The 6,956-nt window shown below is 42.8% G+C and overlaps 1 pseudogene; it reads right to left on the bottom strand.

Moving 5' to 3' along the window:
- Positions 1-1,006: 1,006 nt before the first annotated feature.
- On the bottom strand, positions 1,007-5,021 carry LOC127203331 (glyceraldehyde-3-phosphate dehydrogenase-like; annotated as a pseudogene).
- Between the last annotated feature and the right edge of the window lie 1,935 nt (positions 5,022-6,956).

The raw sequence follows: 6,956 nt of genomic DNA, 5'->3' as shown, positions 1-6,956 counted from the left end.
AGAAACACTCTGGGAAAACCACAAATGGCCTGGTGTGGTGGTGCACGCCTTTAATTCCAGCACTCGAAGACAGAGGCAGGCAGAGCTCTGTAAATTAGAGGCCAGCCTGGTCTACAAAGCAAGTTCAGGACAGGCAGGGCTACACAGAGAAAACCTTGTCTTGAAAAACCATTAAAAAAAAAAAAAAAAAGACCCACAAGTGGCTGGAAGGATGGAGTAGTCCACGGGTGCAGCCCAAGCGTTAGGAATCTGAGTCTGTGCCAGGCCATGGTGGCGCGCGCCTTTAACCCCAGAACTCGGGAGGCAGAGGCAGGGAAAATAAGGCTGACCATCGACAAACGGGACCAGTAACAAATTAACACTAGCAACATAACAACACACCTCAAACCTCTAGCATAAAAAGAAGTAAATACACTTTTGGAGATAATAATCAAACTGTGGGCTGAAATGAATGATATAAAAAACACCAGAACAATACAAACAATCAAGAAAGCAAAGAATTGGTTCTCTGAGAAAAGCAACATGATAGACAAACCCTTGTCTAAAGAAACTAAAACACGGTGAGAAAATTCAAATGAATAAAAACAGAAAGGAAATAAGGGATTGCAACAATAGGCACCGAGGAAATCCAGAGACGCACGAGGACGTACTTTTAGGACCAGTCCTCTGATGGATTTAAAAATCCAACAGAGTTAACGCTAATACTCCTCAAACGATTCCACAAAACAGAAAAAGAAGGAACATTCCCCAATTACCTTGATACCCAAACCAAATAAAGACTCAACAAAGAAGGGGAAGTACAGACCAATTTTCTCTGTGAACACAGATGCAAAAACGCTCAATAAAATACTTGCAAACCAAATCCAAGTACACATAAAAAATACTGTGAAATCAAGTAGGCTTCAACTCAGAGTTGCAGGCATGTTTGAACATATGAAAAATCAGTAAATGTAATTCACTGTATGGACAAACTGACAGAAAAAAAAAAACACCCCACATGATCATCTCATTCGATGTAAAAACCGCCTTTGACAATATCCAACACACCTTCATGAGAAAAGTCCTGGAGAATGTAGGGATACAAGGAACATACCTAAACGTAATAAAGTCATTTTACAGCAAGCCTATAGCCAACATCAAATTAAGTGGAGAGAAACTCAAAACACATCCACTAAAATGAAAAACAGCATGAGGTTGTTAACTCTCCATGTCTATTTAATATAGTACTTGAAGTTCTAGCTAGAGCAAAAAGACAAGTGAAGGACACCTCAGGGGTAAAGATCAGAAAGGAGAAAGTTAACATATTGTTGTTTGAAGATGACGTGACAGAATACACAAGTGTCCTTATATAAATGCCACAGTGGAACTCTTACAGCTGATAAACACTCTCAGGGAAATGGCTAGTTACAAGATTAACTAAAAATCTAGGATTTTACCATAAACAAAACAAAACAAAACAAACAAACAAACAAACAAAAACCAGCACTCAGGAGGCAGAGGCAGGAGGATCGCTGTGAGTTCGAGGCCAGCCTGGTCTACAAAGTGAGTCCAGCACAGTCAAGGCTACACAGAGAAACCCTGTCTCAAAAAACCATAAAAAAAGCCGGGCGTGGTGGCGCACGCCTTTAATCCCAGCACTCGGGAGGCAGAGGCAGGCGGATCGCTGTGAGTTCAAAGCCAGCCTGGTCTACAAAGTGAGTCCAGGATGGCCAAGGCTACACAGAGAAACCCTGTCTTGAAAAACCAAAAAAAAAAAAAAAAAAAAAAAAAAAAAAAAAAAAAAAAAACCATAAAAAAAAAAAATAAAATAAATAAAAATCTAGGATTTTTAAAAATCTGGGTTCAGAGGAAACTGTTTTTAAAAATATTTTTTATTTTTATTTTTAAATTTTTACATATACATTTATATTATTACATACAGAAAGAAGTACCACAAAATAATCAGGAATTATATACATGTTACATTCATAGTGTTTTGGCTGTTTGTATTTGGCAACCTTGAAAAAAGCTTCTTTCCTATGTTGGTGAGTCTAAAGTTCTGAGTGTAAATAAATATCTATCATATGTCATTTCTATCAACTTAAAACATCCACTTAGGCCTAAAAACATCTTAACCCCTAAACAACTAAGCTTAATTGTAAAACTAAACTCTCTGGTCTTCGATGTGATCAGAGACAAATTCATTGTCATATCAGGAAATGAGCTTTACAAAGTTGTCATTGAGGGCAATGCCAGCCCCAGCATCAAAGATGGAAGAGTGGGAATTGCTACTGAAGTCGCAGAAGACAACCTGGTCCTCAGTGTAGCCCAGGATGCCCTTTCATGGGCCCTCAGATGCCTGCTTTACCACCTTTTTGATGTCATCATACTTGGCGGGTTTCTCCAGTTGGCATGTCAGATCCACCATGGACACGTTGGGGTAAGAACATGGAAGGTCATGCCAGTGAGCTTCCTCTTCAGCTCTGGGATGACCTTGCCCACAGCCTTGGCAGCACCAGGGGATGCAGGGATGATGTTCCGGGCAGCCCCACAGCCATCACGCCACAGCTTTTCAGAGGGTCCATCCCCAGTCTTCTGGGTAGCAGTGGTGGCATGGATTGTGGTTGTGAGTCCTTCCACGATGCCAAAGTTGTCGTGGATGACCTTGGCCACAGCCTACCAGAGGGACCATCCACAGTCTTCTGGGTGGCAGTGATGGCATGGACTGTGGTTGTGAGTCCTTCCATGATGCCAAAGTTGTCATGGATGACCTTGGCCACAGCCTACCAGAGGGGCTATCCACAGTCTTCTGGGTGGCAGCGATGGCATGGACCGTGGTTGTGAGTCCTTCCATGATGCCAACGTTGTCGTGGATGACCTTGGCCAGGGGCGCTAAGCAGTTGGTGGTGCAGGAAGCATTGCTGACAATTTTGAGTGAGTTGTCACACTTCTTGCGGTTCATGCCCATCACAAACAAGGGGGCATCGGCAGAAGGGGCGGAGATGATGACCCTTTTGGCTCCACCCTTCAAGTGGACCCCGGCCTTCTCCATGGTGGTGAAGACACCAGTGGACTCCACAACCTACTCGTAATTTATTCATGAAGATATGCTGATACCACTGCCTGGATGGTTTCGTCCTCAACAAGTAGTTCTGTGTAATGCTGAGTCCCTATAACTCACAACCTGTGACAAACTCACAGGAAGACAATTCCTTACCCAGCTCCCTACTTTCCTGACTATGGCCGAGAGCTTCAGACTCCAAGAGTTGTGGATAGTAAACTCTGAGACAACAGCTGCATTTTCCTCTCTTCCATTTTGAGTCACCACTGCGGAGGATCTGCTTGACTGGGCTTTGAACCTGCTCTTCAGAAACTTGTTCCACAGTGGTTCCAGATATGACACCAGGGCAGTAATATCAATTGTATTTCTGTATACTGCCTAATTTTATTTTTTTTAATTAATTAATTCATTCATTCATATTACATCTCAATTGTTATCCTATCCCTTCTATCCTCCCATTCCTCCCTCCCTCCCACTTTCACCGTATTCCCCTCCCCTATGACTGTGACTGAGGGGGACCTCCTCCTCCTGTGTATGATCATAGGGTATCAAATCTCTTCTTGGTAGCCTGCTAGCCTTCCCCTGAGAGGCACCGGGCTTCCCCAATAAGAGGACGTGGTCAAATATGGGGCACCAGAGTTCATGTGAAAGTCAGTCCCCACTCTTTACTCATCTGTGGAGAATGTCCTGTCCCTTGGCTAGATCTGGGTAAGGGTTCAATGTTTACTGCCCGTATTGTTACTGCCTAATTTTAAATACCATTTAAAATATCACCCACAAACGAGAGAATGCATTAGGGGAGAATTTTAGGGCAGAAGTGTCATGTCTATGCTTGCAGAATTTAAAAAATCACGGACACATCCAAGAGTTGTGGAACACAAATTTTTAATCAAGCACTGGAAAAGACTAGGGATACCAAACTCAGGTTTTGCCATCTTTATCTTTCTAGGAATCTAAGAAAATCAAGTTAATCAAGGAACCAGACACGCTTTAACTTTAGGGGATAGGAATGACTTGAGAGTCTAATGGCAGCAACTCTAAAATGCTAAAAGATCGGAAAAAAAAAAAAAAAGAATGCAAGTGATCTACATACATTAGGCAAAGGGCCTTCCACAGGGTCCAATCTCAGGGCCTTGGGGAATGTGATGACTGGGTCTCCTGAGCTGGTGAGCACAGCATCTGAACCATCGTCATCCAGCTCCCTTCAGTGAAGGGCCAGACATGAAAAGTCCAGCTCCCTTCAGTGAAGGGCCAGACATGAAAAGTCCGCTTAAGAGCTGCAATTGACAGGGCTTTTCAGGTGAACTGTGCCAGGGAGTCTGGATTCCTTTCACTGGAGTCTGAGGTAGGCACGCGCTGAGGTAGGCACGCGTGGCATGACATGGTGAGCGCATGCGCAGCCATGCTTCCTAGTTGCAAGGCAACGAAAAGGAATTCTGGTCAAACTGAATAGCGGTCTCCTCTGCGGCTGTGGTTTACTGGAGACATTTGCCTGTGTCTCTAGGTCTAGTGTTGGGTTTTGGGGGGAAGTGGGTAGCAGAAGGCGAGGGCGCAGAGAGGGCAGCACGGGCCGGAGTGGCCCTGGGCTTCTATCAGGCAGGAGGACACCGATGTCCAAACATCGAGCTCCACAGAGGCAAGAAGTTCCACTTTCTGTCCTGTTTCTTGTCATGCGTAAGGTGTGGGTCTGAAACTGAGTAAATCGACCTCCTGACTACTTCTGCTGGTAAGTGCGTGTGGGTCAGTTCCAAAGGGCTACCAGCAGGCGCTGGGCTTCTCAACTCAGGAGCTCAGAATTATATAGGACAAGCTCTTTATCAACTTAGTTATAGTTTCAGCCCCTCTTCCCATCTTATTTCATACTAGATTACCAAGGGGGCACCAAATATCTGGAAAACGTTTTTCATGTGGATATTAAAATAATTATTGCTTTCTAACTACATTACATGGAGGCTCCACTTGGGGAAGAGTCAAAATTCATGTTTACTGTGTCTACACAGATCAACACAGCTAAGATTGTCTGATACAGCTTAACTCTAAATCGGAGTTCTTGCCCTGTACGTCACGATCTTTTTAGTGGTCAAATGACCATATCAAAGGAGTCACCTAAGACCATCATGCATAATCCGAAATTCAGGTTATGAGTAGCCAAGTTACAATTATGAACTAGTAGAGAAAATAGTTTTCTGTTGGGAGTCAGCCCATTATGAGAAACTGTATTAAAGGGTCGCAGCATTAGGATGGCTAAGAACCACTGCCCTACACTGTCTTCAGTAACTAAATAAATCTTAAAAAAAAAAAAAAAAGAGTAAAGAATTTATGTGACTCAGAAAGAAGTAAAGAAATCAAATATAAACACGATATTATCTATACCTCTGGAACCTCATTTCCTCTTCTATATTTACAATATGGGATATATTGGTCAATGGTTTACAAGCTCCAAAACAGGATTTCCACAGCAATTTCCTGCAGCAAGAGGAAAATGGAAGAAATGACACCATCCTGGAGTACAGAGCGGTAAACGCACCGTCCTAGTCCACTGAGTCTCAGTAGCTTCTGTCAGGAATGGAAAGGACACTGTCAGGGGTTTGGGCTTCTAGCAGCTGCCGTCCCAGCGTCTTCCTCCCTGGTCTCGAAAACTATCTGGGAGGAAGTACTGAAGATCCATGCAAACGACCCTGTTCCCAAAAGAGATGAGATGAATAGCATCGGAATTACTGTAACCTGAGGGAGGTTCTTTTGCCTTATTGCATTATGAATATCGTTAGATTTTTATTTGTGTGAATGAGTATTGAGTCAAGGAGTGTCCGCACACTGAGGAGGCGTTTTGTCACTAAGCAGCCATCCCATTCCATTCGTTTTGAGGACTCACATGCTTTATCCTGTCATAGGAAAATGCTAAGAAGTTCTCACTGGGCTTTTACACACTTTAAAGGAATTTTTAAAAAACAAAAAAACAAAACAAAACAAAAAAACCAAAACCAGTTGGTTTTGTCCTTTATGGAGAACAAAATGGAGGCATTTATTGAAAATGTGAGTAAATGAATAGTTTATCTACAAGCACATAAAAATATCTTTTGTGGCCCGCACTTCTCTTCTGGGATTTTTCTTCTCTGTCCCCAGGGCTGATGGTCTTCTTCTCTCTCACTGAAGATACAGCACAGGCTGCAGAACTACAAAGTCAGGTGTCTCTACAGTAGTTTTCATTTTAGCATTTTCACCAGAAAGGGAGGGACAGTGAGCACACTGAGCGTTGCTGCCCTGACAGCTGGGAATTCTTTGCAAAGATCTTAGTGTCCCTGTCTGTTTCTGCCCCCTGTGTTTTGCCATGCTGTAAAAGACGGTCACCACATATGCATCTTTCTTGGATAGGGCATTTCTATCCTAAACTGAACAATTTCAACTGAGCCGGCTAAGATATTCTTCATATTTTAGTGATAAATATACTCTTTTAAAATTCTTCCTAGATCCATTGGTCAAACCCGCCACTCCCTCACCACCACCACCACCACAAAAACAACAGAAACCACACCAAGAATACCTAAGTGCTAACAGTGTCATTTTATACCAGTAGATACCACTTTCTGGCAACAGATATTCAGCTGGGATCAGAGTCACTGTCACAGATATTTATTTTCAGCCATAAGTTTCATTAAATTTCTTTCTTCTCCCTGCATTTGACTGACTCAACAGAATGTAAGCAAGAATTCTCTATGGATCACAATACTTATCAAGCCTGTGAGTTCGAGGCCAGCCTGGTCTACAAAGGGATTCCAGGACAGTCAAGGCTACACAGAGAAAGCCTGTCTCGAAAAACCAAAAAACAAAAAAACAAAAACCAAAACAAAAAACCGACCAACCAACCAACCAAACAAAAACTAAACCAAAAAACAAAAACAACAACAACAAAAAACCC

The sequence above is a fragment of the Acomys russatus genome, chromosome 19, assembly GCF_903995435.1.
Source record: "Acomys russatus chromosome 19, mAcoRus1.1, whole genome shotgun sequence".
NCBI classification, from domain to species: Eukaryota; Metazoa; Chordata; class Mammalia; order Rodentia; family Muridae; genus Acomys; species Acomys russatus.
The sequence above is the reverse complement of the archived record's forward strand: the minus strand, read 5'-3'. Positions and strand labels throughout refer to the sequence as shown.